Source organism: Pseudorca crassidens, chromosome 11 (assembly GCF_039906515.1).
Source record: "Pseudorca crassidens isolate mPseCra1 chromosome 11, mPseCra1.hap1, whole genome shotgun sequence".
NCBI classification, from domain to species: Eukaryota; Metazoa; Chordata; class Mammalia; order Artiodactyla; family Delphinidae; genus Pseudorca; species Pseudorca crassidens.
This window is the reverse complement of record NC_090306.1, coordinates 7,845,934-7,863,823: the sequence shown is the minus strand read 5'-3', so window position 1 is coordinate 7,863,823 and position 17,890 is coordinate 7,845,934.

Here is a 17,890-nt window from a genome sequence, read left to right as displayed (position 1 = left end):
AAATGCTATGAAAAAAGTCATACAGTAGACCTTTGTTGGTGGGGCTTGGAGCAGCCCTGTTTGTGCTCATTTGAACTGGTTTCTTTAACCTTTACTAGAAGGGGGTGGAGAATTGCAGTTTTCTTCCATTTTTTAAAATGGAAGTATAGTTGGGCTTCCCTGGTGGCGCAGTGATTGAGAGTCCGCCTGCCGACGCAGGGGACACGGGTTCGTGCCCTGGTCCGGGAGGATCCCGCATGCCGCGGAGCGGCTGGGCCCGTGAGCCATGGCCACTGAGCCTGCGTGTCCGGAGCCTGTGCTCCGCAATGGGAGAGGCCGCAACGGTGAGAGGTCCACACACTGCAAAAAAAAAAAAATTGAAGTATAATTGATTTACAATATTATATTATTTTTCAAGTGTACAAAATAGTGATTCAATGTTTTTATAGATTACATTTCATTGAAAGTTACTACAAAATAATGGCTATATTTTCCTGTGCTGTACAACATATCCTTGTTGCTTACTAATTTTATACATAGCAGTTTGTATCTCTTAATCCAATATCCCTATCTTGCCCCTCCCCCACCCATTGGTAACCACTAATTTCTTCTCTACATCTGTGAGTGTGTTTCTGTTTTGTTATACACATTCATTTTAACTTTTAGATTCCACATACAAGTGATATTTGTCTTTGATTTATTTCACTAAACATAATACTCTCCAGGTCCATCCATATTGTTGCAAATGGCAGAATTTCATTCTTTTTTTATGGCTGAGTAATATTCTACTGAATATATGTACCACATCTCCTTTATCCATTCGTCTGTTGATGGACACTTAGGTTGCTTCTATATCTTGGGTATTGTAAATAGTGCTGCTATGAACATTGGGGTTCTGTATCTTTTCAAATTAGTGTTTTTGTTTTCTTCAGATATATACCCAAGAGTGGAATTGTTGGATCATATGGTAGTTCTATTTTTAGTTTTTTGAGGAACATCTGTACTGTTTTCCGTAGTGACCACACCAATTTACATTCCCACCAACAGTGTAGGAGGATTCCCTTTTCTGCACATCCTTGCCAACATTTGTTATTTGTGGTCTCTTTGATGATAGCCATTCTGACAGATGTGAGGTGATATCTCATTGTGGTTTTGATTTGCATTTCTCTGATGCTGAGTGATGTTGAGCATCTTTTCATGTGCCTGTTGGCCATCTGTGTATCTTCTTTGGAAAAATGTTTATTCAGTTCTTCTGCCAATTTTTTAATCAGATTTTTTGTTTTTTCCATATTGAGTTGTGTGAGCTCTTTACATAGTTTGGACATTAACCCTTATCATCATCAATATTTTGCAAATATTTTCTCCCATTCAGTAGGCTGTCTTTTCATTTTGTCAATGGTTTCCTTTGCTGTGCAAAATCTTCCACTTTTAAGAGCATCCAAAATAATTTATGCTTAATTCTGATATAATAACAATGATACCATTCATTATTGCTTTCATATGCTTGTATTAATTGCCTTTGTGGTAGGCGTTATACTTATGCCAGTTTTACTAAAAAGAAAAATAAAGCACAGAGGTTAAGTGACTTGCCAAAAGTCACTGGACAAGTAAATGTTGATCCAGGATTTGAATCAATCAGTCTGTCTTCATAGTCCTTTATTTTAAACAGGATATTTTATTACCCTGATTGGATGAGTCTGTTGATACATTTCAAAAATAAACTCTTTCCTATATTCATCCTCTGGCTCCTCCTTGTGGTCATTTGTTGTTGTTGTTTCTGCTTTTATCTTTTCTTTAGGTCCTCTGGTACCTCCAGGTTTAATTTTCAATTTTCTCCATTCCTTTTTGTAAATAATTTTGAATTCATTCCTATTCTGCTCATTGGGTACTATCCAATATAGGTCCCTCTTTGAAAGTGTTCTCTGACATAAGCATAATATGTGGGAATGGAATGATTATTGAAGAACAAAGTGAGAATACAACTTCCCATTGTGTAAACTCATTATTTCTTTTAATGTATCCCAGGTGAACAATACTTCTCTATTTAAAGCCTGTGTTCCCTTATTTTCTGCAATGAACAGTATTTTCTGAAGGATTTAATTCATGTGAGAGCAGCAAGGGAAGTCAAAGGTGATTTTAAGTTTTTGGCTGAGGAACTGTAAGTGTGAAGTTCTCATTTACTGAAATGGAGAAATGTAGAGTGAAATGATTGGAAAAGGGTTGTTCATTTTTTTAACATGTTAAGTCTGAAAATTCTATCACATATTAAGTGAATATGCCAAGTCTCCATTCAGATACCTGAACCTGGCGATCAAACTCTGGCATGAAGATATCCATTTGGAGGTCATCTATGTATAGCTATTACTTGAAGCCCTGAATCTGGAAGAGCTCATCCGGCAATGAGAATACACAGAAGATAGAGGGTCAAGGACTGAACCCTGGGGCTCAAAAGTATTTTGAAGTCAGCTAAGGAGGAATCAGCAAATCTGATGGAAGATTAGGTAATGAAGTAAAAGAAAAACAAGGTAATGGTGTCCTGGAGAGCAAAGTATTTTGGAGAAGAATTTTAAATTAAAGGGAATAATCAGTTATGTCAAATGCTGTTTATAGGTCGAGTAAAATGAATCCTGAGAAATAGCCATTGATGTGTTGATATAGAGGTTAACAGTGACTTACTAGCATCTTACTAGAAATAGTGAGGGGAAAAGCCTGATTAAAGTGGGTTCCGGAAAACAGGAAGATCCAGCAGGCATGGACAGCTTTTGAACCCTTTTGTTGTTAAGACAATTAGAGAAATGGGGTGATAGTGTGTGTGCGTGTGTCTGGCAGGGGTGTAAGCAAACATTTTTTGGCTTATTTTTAATGGAGATATTATACCATGTTTACAAGTTAAGGTGAGTAAACCACTAGAGATTAAAAAAATGATGATTCCAGAGACACAGAGAGATATTTACAAGTTAAAAATATTTGACTAAGCAGATGGAATGGATTTCAATTTGTAGATGGAGATCGACTGTAGATGAGAGTGTGTAGAATTTAACCACAGAAAACGGTTGAAAATGATATTGCTTTACATATACAGACGTAAAATATTTTTTGTATATATGCTCATGGGGCAGAGGAAATGCTCTTCTGATATTTTGATTTTCTCAAGATAAGAGGCCAGGTTTTTAATTGAGTTTGAGAAAGGAGAACAGAAATTTGAGAATTGAAAAAGAAAGAGAAATTGGGAGTGATCTTCTAGCAGATTCACAGAATAGACTGATTAGTAAGACTGCTGGCAAATTATCATTCAAAAATGTAAAATAAGACCAGAGAATGCGGTCACATTTAGCTGCTCGTACGCAAGTACAGAGTAGGTAGAGTTGGATTCACTGGGATGCATTTTCCAGATAGGTACGATGAAGGAAGGGACAAGCATTGAACTTGTAGCTGTACATAAGGAAGTGATCATTATAATTGACCCTGATGAACGGTCTAAGCCAGGTAAAACAGGAAATGAGACATGAAGGATTTAGGACAATGAAAAGGTGGCATGGTCACTGAATTTGATATCCCAGGGGGCATCAAAGTGCCGTAGGCCATAGACTCACTCTAGGGAATGAGCTGGAGAGAAAGGACTTGGTAGTTAGAGAGTAGAAATATAAAACTGAAGTAATAGAGGGGGTGCTCACATTGGTAATGAAATTGTCTGGATCTAGTGCAGCACTGTCCAATAGAATTTTCTGTGATAATGGAAATGTTATACATTGTGCTGTCCAGGTCCACAGCCAAGAGCCCCACCTGTGGCTACTGAGCACTTGAAGTATGACTGAGGAAATGAATTTTTCATTTTAATTCACTGAAGTTTAAATAGTCACATGTGACTAGTAACTACAATAATGGAAAGCATAGCTTTAATGAATGATCACCATAATGAGTGGTCGATTTGTGGTGTGGTCAAAGGTGACTGGAGGTAAATCCAGGACCTGAGAGCACAGGGTATTGGAATTTTCAGCTGCAAGAATACTGAAATTAGTGATAATCATGACGGGAATAGAAGTGAACAAGGAGATTTAAGACGTTTGAAAAAATGGTAAAGAAATGAAAAATGCCCTGGAATTTGTAGATGCTTGCAATGCATTGTGTTATTTGATAGTATAATATGATATAATGTGCTACAGAGGAGCTGGATATTTTTAAGGGGGAAAGTATAGACAGTAGTTTCTAAAATCAACTAATAACAGATAATATAGCATTTTAGGATCATAATAGTAGAAAGTGTGTAGGAAGTATGATCAATCTTCTTTGCTATAGAAATAATTAGGAAACAGATGAGATTCCTCATCATGGTTTTACCGAAGCATTATTTCTTTTTTATTTATTTATTTATTTATTTTTGCGGTACACGGGCCTCTCACTGTTGTGGTCTCTCCCGTTGCGGAGCACAGGCTCTGGACGCGCAGGCTCAGCAGCCATGGCTCACGGGCCCAGCCGCTCTGCGGCATGTGGGATCTTCCCGGACCAGGGCACGAACCCGTGTCCCCTGCATCGGCAGGCAGACTCTCAATCACTGTGCCACCAGGGAAGCCCTGAAGCATTATTTCTTATAAGATAGTAAGAAATTAAATACTTTTTAAGGGAACTTTAAGGCATATGAAAGAATTAGGGAAATGAAAATGAAAACACAGTCTTTGCAAAATTAAGTGAAAGACCAGAACAAAGCAAAACACCCCTGAGTTCTCATTTTGTTTTAATGGTCAGCTAATTTTTTTTTATTTTTTTTATTTTTAACATCTTTATTGGGGTATAATTGCTTAACAATGGTGTGTTAGTTTCTGCTTTATAACAAAGTGAATCAGTTATACATATACATATGTTCCCATATGTTTCCATTGCTGGGGTCTTCTCTGAGACTCCAAATCGCCCCCTCTGTCCCCGCCAGTGAGGGGAGTTCCCAGTGTGTGGAAACCGTTCCTCCTTCACAGCTCCCTCCCAGAGGTGCAGGTCCTCTCTCTTTCTCCCCCTTCCTTTTCTTTTTCCCTACCCAGTTATGTGGAGATTTTCTTTCCCTTTTGGAAGTCTGAGTTCTTCTGCCAACGTTCAGTAGATGTTCTGTGAGAGTCATTCCACATGTAGATGTATTTTTGATGTATCTGTGGGGAGAAGGTGATCTCTGCGTCCCACTCCTCTGCCATCTTGATCCACAGAACTTTTCGTTACAGCACCTATAAAATTTTATTCAACCAATATTTATTGAGCACCTATTACGTATCAGGCATTGATTTAAATGATAGGGATGCAACAGGTTTCCAAACAGGAAAAAAACCCTGCCTGTATGGAACTAGACAAGGAGACAGAAAACAAAATGTAACATTTTAAACTACAAAGAGAAGCAAATTATTTGGAAAAGACATTTTTATATTTGTCTGATTAAATTATTTTATTAATGTTTATGAATCAGACTAGAACATAAAGTCCATTTCAAACTTTGGCAGAAATGGTTATTGGTATTCTGCTGAAGTTATTATCATTAAAAAATAACAACAACAACAACAAAAAAAAAAACTGCAGACCAGCAAAGGGTTGTGAAGATTAAGAATACAGATGTCATCTTGACTGGTGACTCTCATGAGTAGTTCTGAAACAATTAGACCATCAAAACAGGAGACTATAACCCATTGAACAAAATATGAAAGTGGAAGCCCACAAAGGTATACATATAAAAATGAATAAATTGAAATTTTGATGATGAATGGGATATTCACAGTGTTTAAAAATACCACCTATGAAAGTGAAAATTGCACAGAACAATGTTACACAGGAAAGGAAGACTTTATTCAAGATTATTGCAGTAGGGGAAATAGACCAGAATTCAGTCTGAACTAAAAATCTGCTGAAACAAAAAGCAATAAGCTTTTAAAGAGATGGGGTAAAAGGGGGATCACATACCATCTATATGACTTTACTGAAAAGAAAATTAAACTTTCTCAGATATTCATAATAGGAGGTAGTTTCACAACTCGGAGTTAGGCACCCACTGAAATTTGGCTCCTACCCTCTCAAAGAAACTGAGAAACAAATGTGCAATCTTTCTTGATGATTGCATTTCAAAAGGATGGCTCCCAGGTCCTGGCGAAAGACATTTCTGGGCTGTAAAATATTTAAGAGGCTTCTTAAAAGATTTACATCTCTTCGGGGTAGAGAAAGAATTTCCAGTAGCAAGTTTCCTAGAGAAAATGCTCTAAAAAGGGGGAAGTCAAGAGTGCATCATCAGGAAGAATGAAACTTGTCTAAAGTTTAGTCAAGCTCAGGGGAATGTTAAGGCCATCTTGGTCTTTCGCAACAAAATATTAATTGATTACAAAGGGAAAAGAGAAGCTTTCCAGTGAAGTCTGGTAGGCACCACATTAACCAGGTGAATAAAGTGAGCATCATCAATAACTGCATCTTGTGAAAAGTTGCAGTGAGAAAAACAAAGCTTCGCTGCACGATTGCTCTGCTATTCGATAATCAGACAAATGTAAACTGAAGAACATTTTACAGAACATCCAGCTTGTAGTATTTAAAAGTATCAGGTCATGAATGTCAAGGAAGGCTAAGGAACTCTTCTAGATGCTGAGAGACTAAAGAGACAAAATAACTAAATGTAGAAAATGATTCTGATCTGGATGTTTCACTCCAAAGAACATTATTTGACAACTGGCAAACCTGGTAGAGAGTTAGAGATGGTAGCACTGTGTCAATGTTAATCGGTTGATCGATAATTGTATTGTGATTAAGTAGGGGATTTTTTGGGTAGGAAATATACACAAAAGTATCCAATGATACGTGAAATTTTATAATGAAATTCATCAAATTGGCAACTAATTCTCAAGAGGTTTGGAGAAAAGGTAATTTTTTTTTCCTGTACCTATAATCTTCTTATAAGTTTGTGATAGTTTCTAAATTAAGACAAACGTTGTATAAAGCCAACCAACAACATTTTTAACACTTTTTACCCAGAAGGTCCAATTTTAAAGTTTACATCATAGAAATAAAAGTGCTACTATTTAGAAAGATATTCAGAATATTTATTGCAGCATAGTTCATCTAGCAAAAATCTGAAAAAAGTTAATGCTCATCAATAAAGGAGTGAAAAATGTATGAATCCACACTATAATGCAACTCGGAACTATATGAAATTTCCATAGGATATTGTTAAGAATAAAAGAAAAGCAAAGTAACAGAAAAGCAGACATAATTTGTTCACATTTGTTGTAAAAGAAAAGGTGAATTAAATCATGAATATAAATGCATGGGTTCACTCTGGATTACATTGTCACATAAAGCATCAGAGGGGTATATTTTAGATTGCTAACATGGGTTATTCTGTGGCTAGGAACCATGAAGATGATCGAGGGAAAATAGAAAAGTGAGGCTAGTGTTTAACTGCAATTTTAAATTCTTACTCCTGAAGATTAATGTTAGGCAAAAGAACTTTTATCCTTGATTATTCCACTATCACTTTTAAAATTTTAATATTGGCGAATCCATTTGAAAACCCTATTGCAAGTTTCAGAGTAAATTCTGTTTTCCTTGATGGCAGCACAGCTATTTTCTTTAGTTGGTCCTTTTATGAAGAACCTGCAGAAGAGAAGATGAATACTTAGTTAATCGTTGTTGCTGAAGACATCCATTTGTGTTTTCAGTTAATACCCTCCCTTTATTAAAAGGTAATTCAAATATTCGAGGAAGTTTCAAATACCTTGACTCATTAAACATTCCAATATCTCTGTAACTTAGTATTACTGTCTGTGATTGGCAGACAGTTCCCTGAGGGTCTGTTTGCAAATGACAGAGCTAAGAAGAAATTTGTGCCCATAATGCTATGCTAGTATTCTTTCCATTGTTCCATGTCATCCATTAGATTAAAAACAGATTGAGACACGTGAACTGCTCACTTAACGTTTCTTGGCTTTTCATATCTTATTGTACAATAGTGATAATAATATTTATCTCATGATATTGTTATAGAGATTAAATGAATTGATGTTTGTAAAGAACTCAATACACAAACTGACCCATGTAAGCCCTAAATAAATTGTACATTTGTTGCATTACTTATCTATAAAGCAACATGTTAAATACAATAGTAAAGTTATCTCTAAAATACTGTAGTCTTAGTGATTTATTCTGTTAGGAATTTATTTAAACTTAGAAAAAAAGTTCAAGAAGGTATCATGGAAAAGAGACCCATGATCATCATCATGGGTCATCAAAGCTCCCAGAATAATAATAGACAAGTAAGTATTGGATTTTCATATTGGAAAATACACTGTTATATTTGAACTTATGCACCTTTATATTTGAATTTTGTATAGGTGGTGTTGAGTGAATCTGGCATGAGGAGAAAACCCAGGTTAGCATCTTCATAAGTAGCCAATCAGGTCATGTCCAGTGATAAAACTCTACCCTTTCTACACACATCCATAATTTTATTCTCCATTCCAAAGATGTCTTCAGTTGACTTCCTTAGATTGATTAATTTAGAGCAGTGAGATAGAAAATAAGTAATATTTAATGATGAGATAGGAGTGAAGGGAAAATCAGTTTTGCGAGTTTGTTAGCATGTCTGGTACAAGCAGTCTAGTGTCCATAGAATTGTTCTTGGCATATATACTCTCAGTTAAAATTAAACAGGAATGATCATATTTTAGCATCCTACTAGTCATTCAAATTTACCTAATGTTTACTGAGGAATTATTACATGCCTGACACTGTCCTGGGTATTTATTTCAAGCAAACTGTTTTTAAGGTAAAACTTTCATGAAAATATAGTTGAAAAATTTAACATATAGTCATTAAGTTTGTGATTCAGATTCATTGTTGTGGGGAATTTAATCTGTTTAATTAAATGATATATAAAAGATATGCCACATAGTTATTCTAACTGCTCATTAACACAGCTCCCTGAAATTTCTGGAAACTTGACTTTCTTTCAGGTTTAGGAACCCTGAGTTTGAGAAAATACTTGGACCACGTTGTTAGCTTGGGAAAGCTCAGGTTAAGCATTAAAATTGTGTTCATATCTGAGCATACTACCTGAGTCATATGGTATAACTCCAAGAATAATGAAGCCAAAAAAGAGGCCCCTGGAATATATCATGACTGGCCTGAAAGCAGAATTTTTCTTAGGGAAGCACCTGCATGGTTGTAGAAAGTCTATCTTGATACTCATTCATTCAGATGGTATCATTTACAACTGTGGGCTCAGTGATACTTAGGGAAAAAAAATCTATTCCTTGATCTGGCCTGGAAAAATGTTACTAATTGATCTTTACTTTATTCTCCTTTGGCACACTTTAAATAAATATATCCTGCTTGATTTTCTCGTGGGGTATTTATGCCTGCTTTTGCACAAATCCATATCTACAACCGATATTTTTCAATATAGTAGTCGTGCAACAAGCGAAAGTAAATAGTTTTGTTGTACTAAAAAATATTAGATTAACATAATACTGAGCTTTGAAAGAAGAACTTGATTTTTAGGAAAAAATCTAATTTAAAAGAATAGAACTCATCCAATATCTGCTCTCAGGTTGCGATGGAATTAAACTAGATATCATTAAGAAAGATAACTAGAAAATCCCAACTACATGGAGATTAAACAACACACTTCTTTTTTTTAATTTTATTGGAGTATAGTTCAGTTAAAATGTTGTGTTAGTTTCAAGTGTACAGCAAAGTGGTTCAGTTATACATATACATATAGTCATTCTTTTTTAGATTCTTTTCTCATATAGGTTATCCCAGAATATTGAGTAGAATTCCCTGTGCTATACAGTAGGTCCTTGTTGGTTAACTATCTTATATACAGTGGTATGTGTATGTTCATCCCAAGCTCCTAATTTATCCCCCCGCACTATGTTTCCCCTTTGGTAACCATAAGTTTGTTTTCAATATCTGTAAGTCTGATTATGTTTTGTAAATAAGTTCATTTGTTTCATTTTTTTTAAAAAAATAGCTTCCACATATGAGTGATACCTTTGTCTTTCTCTGTCTGACTTACTTCACTTAGTATGATAATCTCTAGGTCCATCCATGTTGCTGCAAATGGCATTAGTTTCTTCTTTTTTCATGGCTGAGTAATATTCCATTGTGTGTATATATATATATATATATATATATATATATATATATATATATACTACATCTTCTTTATACATTCCCCTGTCAGTGGACATTTCAATTGCTTTCATGTCTTGGCTATAGTAAATAATACTGCAATGAACATTGGGTTGCATGTATCCTTTCAGATTATGGTTTTTTCCAGATATATCCCTTGGAGTGGGATTGTTGGATCATATGGTAGTTCTGTTTTTAGTTTTTTAAGGAACCTCTGTACTCTTCTCCATAGTGGCTGTACCCATTTACATTCCCATCAACAGTGTAGGAGGGTTCCCTTTTCTCTAAACAACACACTTCTAAAAGCAGTCCTTAGAGGGAAATTTATAGAATTGAGTGCATATATTAGAAAAGAAGAGAAATTTAAAATAAATAATCTAAGTTTCCACCCTAGCAAACTAGGGGAAAAAAGAGAAAATTAAACTCAAGGTAAGCAGAAGAAAAGAAATAATAAGAATTAGAGCAAAAAAATCAATGAAATTGAAAACAGAATGTGAATATAGAAAGACAATGAAACCAAGAGTGGGTTCTTTGGAAATATCAATAAAATTCATAAGCCTCTGGCCCAGCTAACTAAGAAAAAAAAGAGAGAAGACACAAATTACTAATATCAGAAATGGAGCAGGGGATATCACTACAAATGCCACGGACATCAAAAGGATGATACAAGAATATTATGAACAATTCCATGCTAACAAATTTGATTACCTAAGTGAGATGGGCCAAGTCCTTGAAAGATACAATCTCCCAAAACTCACAAATGAAGAATGACTGGATGGGAAGGTAGGATTTGGCAAAAAGTATTCTGTTGGGCGAAGGAAGGTGTTTTCAGGGAGAGCAACATGAGAATCTTCGCTTCATTCTCCACCCAGATGTGTTTATCTCACAATCACATGGTAGCAGGCTCTTTCTTTAAGCCCTCACATTACCACTAGAGTGCACCAGTTCACAAGTGGAACTGAGGTCAGCCAGGGAGAGTCCTCGCTGGAACAGAGAAAAAGAAGGCTGAAGGCAGTATTGTCAGAAAATCAGCCTGCTGATTTCATTTACTCCTAGGTAGTAATTTGAAACACAAAATCATCAAGAAGTGTGCCTTAACTCACTGACTCCCTCGCATCTATTAATTAATCTAATTCTTTTCTTGAGGCATGCAGAAACAATCTAGTTATGTTTGTTTAATATTGAATCATCATCTATACTGATCTGGTCATTGAGCTCAGTACTGTCACATACTATCTATTAACATCTTCCTTCATTCTCCAAGTCTATTAGGCAGGGACAGTGGATCATTCTTTTAAAATTTAGTTTTTAGGACTACCTTCCCTACCAAAAAATTAAAATTATTAAAATAAAATGAACTAAAGTAACAGATTTAGAATTTTTCTGTATTATTTAATACAACATGAGTTAACTGAATATGCATTTCAAGTTTATGGCTGAAAATAATCCATATCTATGCTATTGATTTAGTAATTTCATTGTACTAAAGCCAGCTTCCCTGAAATCAAATCATTTCTTTTTTTCAGTTTTATTGTTTGAAAAATATATATGCCACAAATAAATGTATTGCTTTATAAACATGTTTCCTCTTCAGAACGCTACTTACAAAAATAAACACCAAAAAACTTAAAAGAAAATAACTTACAAAAGCTTAAATTGAGGGCTTCCCTGGTGGCGCAGTGGTTGAGAGTCCGCCTGCCGATGCAGGGGACACGGGCTCGTGCCCCGGTCGGGGAAGATCCCACATGCCGCGGAGCGGCTGGGCTCGTGAGCCATGGCCACTGAGCCTGCGCGTCCGGAGCCTGTGCTCCACAACGGGAGAGGCCACAACAGTGAGAGGTCCGCATACCGCAAAACAAAAACAAACAAAAAAACAACAAAATAAAAGCTTAAATTGAAATATCATCCGTGCCAATCTGTTTTGGAGACCCTATGCCAAATACCCTTTAACAGGCCTGAAGACTCTAACATTATCGTAAAATTAATACATTTTCTCTCTCTCTTTAAGAAGTAAAAAATGGAATTAATGAATTGTGTGTTAGGTATTGAGTCAAAGTAGGTCACAGTAAGAGCTATGTAAACCTTTGCTAAAAAGTTACATTTCAAAAATTGCGACAAATGAAAATATGTGATGTTTTCTTTTTTCTGAGAAGTCATTGTCCTAAATGATGCTGACTCCCTGTTTCATGTTCTACTGAGAAAACAAAGTAGAACATGTTCCAGCCCAAATAATATCTGAATGTTTAACATTCTTTTGAATTGAAATCAAAACAGTGAAAAAAGAAAACAAATCTATATCTAGTTCTAATTTATTCAGAATCTTAGAATTTGACATTTTTATCTCATTTTTCATTTAAAAATAAATAAAAATTAGGACTATCCCAGTAAATGGAGAAATGGAGATATAATTCTGGCAATGGAAATATATATATATATATATATATATATATATATATATATATACACACACACACATACACACACACACATACACACACATATATATATGGACACACATACATATATATATACTTATGGGAGAAAATTAACAAAAATCTCACCAGTGAGTATGAAATTTCAATGCAGACTCATGAAAATAACATTCTACATAAATCCTCCACTGTCATTTCAGATCACATAGCAGGCTACATATTACAATTACAAATATGACTAATCTAAATATAATAAAGCTTCCAAGAAAGTTCATATGGGACAAAGAATAACCTTTATGCATATTTCACATGAGAAAAATGATAGTGGTGGAGTCAGAGGGAGTGCTAGAGGTAGTGAAGATGGGAATTTCGATATTAATGATATTATTAGTCCTACTTCTCTAGCAAACAAAGAAAGTTTATAAAGGAAAGGATAAGATCATTATATCAAATTCTTCTGAGAAGTCCATTAAGAAGAAAATTGAGTACCGAATATAGAATATAGCAATAGGTCAATAATGACCATGACAATATTGGAAACATGATTTTAAGATTTATCCAGAAGAAGACAGCAGAAAAGCCAAGATTACTTTCCCCCTGAAGAAATAACATTGTAGTATCTTCAGCTATCAGATATTAAATGATAATAATAACAACACCGATAACAACAGCAATAATGTTAATATCTTCCCAAATTAAAAAACGATCACCATATAGGTCTCAGCTCAATTTTTAATTTTTGAATAGTCAGACTGGTTGTGAAGACTAGACGTCAATCAAGTAGATCTGCCAAAAACTCATGCAAAGGCCAACCTGTTCATCACACAGTAGGTCAGCAATCTACATACCACTGCTCCTTGAATTTCTATCATTCTCCTATGAAAAAGGTATGAAAAGTCTTGAGGATAGAAACTTAAATTACAATAAATGTTTGGTGGTTAACTGACACAAGAAGAGAAATCAGTGCAATACAAACCGTATGAAAAACTTTGATTACTCAGACTAGATCCCCTGCAAATCCACCAGTATCATCTGCCCAGAAAAAAAAAAAAAAAGAGTAGGAGATTTTCCACAGGCTCAAGCTGGGTATATAACGAAGCATTGGTAATGAAGTTGTTTGGGAGATACAGAGTCATGGCATCTTTCAAAGCAAGGTAGAAGTGAAAAAGCACATGGCACCCCAAAGCTAAAAGGCTTCTGTGTCTTATTCTTGGACTTGGTATTGCACATTGTTTCTCCAGTGTCTGATTCTTTCCTGGGCCCTACTGTAGCCACAAATCTGAAGTCTAGAAGAAATCTGAATGATTCAGAGAAGTCAGCTTTTCTAATATGACCACCCTCAATCTACTCACTTTGTTGCTATCATATGCACACATTGATTTATTAATTAATTCAAAAAATAATTAGTGAACATCTATTCCCTGGCAATGTTCTAGGTACCGGGGATGGAGCATTGAATACAACAAAACTGATGATCTCCTGCTGCTTACACGCATATGGAGGGAAATAAGCAATAAACCAACAAACCAACCAAACAAACAAAAAACTATATAATTGATGAGGAAATGCCTTGAAGGAAAATAAAGCAAGGTCCCAGCATAAAAATGGGCAGTGGGTTTGCAATTTCTGCAAGGGCAGAAGTTGAAAGATCACAATTAAAAACCTGTTACAATGACAGGCAAGAGTTGGTTGAAATACAGTGGTAGCACTGGAGCTGGAGACTGTGTGTATAAAGGAAGAACTCACAGATGGGTTAGATGTAGTATTGAAGACAAAGAGAGGAGACATTGATGCTTCAGGATTTTTTGGTCTGAGTTACTGGGATGAAAATAGCATTAATTGAGACATCAATAACTGGAAAATGACCCTGTATGAAAGGCAAAATGTGAAGATTAGTTTTGAACATTTTAAGTACAAGATGCCTATCTGACTTTGAAGTAGAGAGGTTGGGGGAGCAGTTGATGGAGAGGTATGGAATGAGAATGTAGGCAGCATTTAGGCTGAATGGGCTCATCTAAGAAGCTGATGAGTATTAAAAGAAAACAAAAGAGGAAAGAAAGGATTCTGCAGATAGAAGAAGTACCCAGTAACTTAGAAGCAGAGAGAGTTTCATGCAAGTCAAATAGAGAGAGGGAGTGAGAGAGAGCAAGGGAGAGAGAAGGAGGGATGGAGAGAGAGATAAAGAAATCTAGAGTTGTATATACTTCTAAAAAGAGACATTCCAATGTGGTTTTGTGTTATTCCCCAGCTAGATAGATCTATTCAGGCACAGGTAAAATGTAGGCACAAAAGTGGATTAAATTACAGAGGAATAACCAAATTATATTGGTTAAGTCACCTAGCTATGACAAGAAACATGCAAAGGTGATTCTGTTGTTACTAAAAGAAATTTACAATCCCAGTTTGTGCTCATACAGATACAAACATTTAAGAAAAAAGTTTTTTTTTTTTGCTTCACTGGATTTTAAGGTGCATTGGGTTCTATATTTACACTCCTTATCATCCTTCTCATTTCATTATCCTTTCAATTAATTCAATTATTTGCTATTTTGACCTATGTTTTGCATTAGGGTTTAATTATAATAGTGTTGCAAACTGTAACTTATTATAATAAGTTATAATTAGAGTTACAAACTATGACCTTAGTTACTTCTTTATCTTGAGATTTGAATGAAATTGTAAACTTCCAGTACCCCTAAAAAAATACCCTTTAAATGTGTAACTTCTTGTTTCTAAGAAAAGAAGTTCAATTAACTTCCTATAAATTACGTAGCTTTTGTGGTGAACTCAAGAGAAACATGTAAAGGAAACGGAAGTGTAGAAGTTACATCCTTATTTGAGCGCAAATAAATTCTGAGACTTTAATGAAAAATGAAAGGTGAGTTTTCCTAAAACCTGGCAACTTGAAAAGTTGTTCCAACATTGAAAGCAAGATTGTTACCTATATTGTCTACAACTGGTTTATTATACAGCCCCTTAGCAAGGCTTATTATTAAACCTCTCCTTTTTACCAACTTGGGTAATTATGTCATTTTAGAATTATACTTTTGCAGGTAAAATGATTTATTTATAAGGTTTATATCTTAAATTGGACTATAGATGTCCAGGGCAGGGACCATGGCATTCATCTACTTCTCATGGTTCTTATTTTTCTGATATTTTTTGAGAAGCATGGGACACTAGTGCTTTACAGTTGAAAATCGGGATAAATAAAGATATTTCCTATTTTATTCATCAATTTAATATTGGATATGTTCTGTTGTAGTTTTGGATATTAGGTTCTTATTGACTTTACCATTCAATCATATTCAATTCAGTCCACCTATCATTCAAACCAATTAGTCACTTGGTCAATGAAACAAATTTATATAGATATGTAGCCTCAGTTATGATAATTATAAACATAAATTTTGTTTTCCCAGCATTTTTCTTCCTATTTCTTTGGAAAAATCATCTGCACACATAATATGGCCTTGGGAGGTTGTCAGCCAGACTATACCATACTCCTGGTTAAAGTGATTTCTTAAAAAAGGGCAGATGACCAGTGGGTACGTGAAAAGATGCTCAACACCACTAATCATCAGGGAAATGTAAATCAAAACCACAATCAGATATCACCTCACACCTGTCAGAATAGTTATCAAAAAGACAACAAATAACAAGTGTAGTGAGGATATGGAAAAAAGAGAACCCCGGTGCACTGTAGGTGGGAATGTAAATTGGTGCAGCCATGGTGGAAAACAGCATGGAGAGTCCTCCAAAAATTAAAAATAGAACCATATGATCCAGCAATTCCATTTTATCTGAAGCAAATGAAAAACTTAATTTGAAAAGATGTATGCACCCCTATGTTCACAGCAGCATTATTTACAATAGCCAAGATATGGAAGCAACCTAAATGCCCATAGATAGATGGATGGATAAAGAAGATGGAATAGAATATTAGCCACAAAAAGAATGAAATCTTGCCATTTGCAACAAGATGGATGGACCTGGAGGGTATTATGCTAAGTGAAATAAATCACACAAAGACAAATGCTGTATCATTTCACTTATACATGGAATCTAAAAGAATAATGAACAAACACAACTAAACAGAAACAGAGTAATAGATACAGAGAACAAACGGTTACCAGAGGGGAGGGGAGTGAGTGGAGGAGTGAAATTGGTAAGGAAGATTAAAAGATACAAACTTGCCTCACTTTGGTGTACAGCAGAAAGTAACACAACATTGTAAATAAACTGTACTCCAATAAAACAAAATTAATTTTAAAAAGACACAAACTTTCAGTTGCAAAATAAATGAGTCACAGTTACGAAGTGCACAGTGTGGAGAATATAGTCAATAATTACGTAATATCTTTGTACGGTGACAGATGAAAACTAGATTTATCATGAGGGTCATTTTGAAATTTATAGGAATATTGAATCACCATGTTGTGTACCAGAAATTACCGTAGGGTTGTAAGTCAACCATACTTCAAAAACAAACAAACTCATAGAAAAAAAGATCAGAATAGTGACTACCAGAGTTGGGGGGTGTGGGGGGAAAGGAAATTGTATGAAGAAGATCAAAAGTTACAAACCTCCAGTTATAAGATAAATAAGCCCTAGGAATGTAGTGTACTACATAACAAAGATAATTAACACTGCTGTACATTACATGTGAAAGTTGTTAAGAAAGTAAATCCTAAGAGATCTCATCGCAATAAAAAATATTCTTCTTCTATTTCTTTAATGTTGTATCTATATGAGATGATCAATGTTCAGTCAACCCATTGTTGGAATCATTTCATGATGTATATAGGTCAAATCATTGTATTGTATACCTTAAACTTATACAGTGTTTTATGTCAATTATATCTCAACAAAAAAGGATGGATGAAGCTGCTGATAAGAAAAAATATGGATCTATATATTCTGACCTCAGTAAATAGAACCATGTTTGCTTTTCTTCTGTATGAGTCATTTTTATATTTTCTACAAATGTGGGGTGTTTCATGCAAAAATATGCATTTCCATGTGTTTATTGGAGAGTCAAAACATTCATTGTAAGTATCCTCCAAAATGTCAAATGCAAGAGAGTTGGAGAAGCAGCTATTGTCAAGATACAGGCTACAGAAAAATTCTACATTTTCTCATTCCTTTGTAGTATTGCTCCCAAGAAGAAAAGATTACATGAATCATGCAAAAAATAAATAGACCAAGGATGAAACTCCATTTTTTTTTTGCTAAGCTTTGCCCCCAGTATTTCTTCAGACTGTGTTTCAGGTCAGTTTCCTCAGGAAACAGACTCTCAGATGGAGGTTTGCATACAGGACGTTAATTCGGGA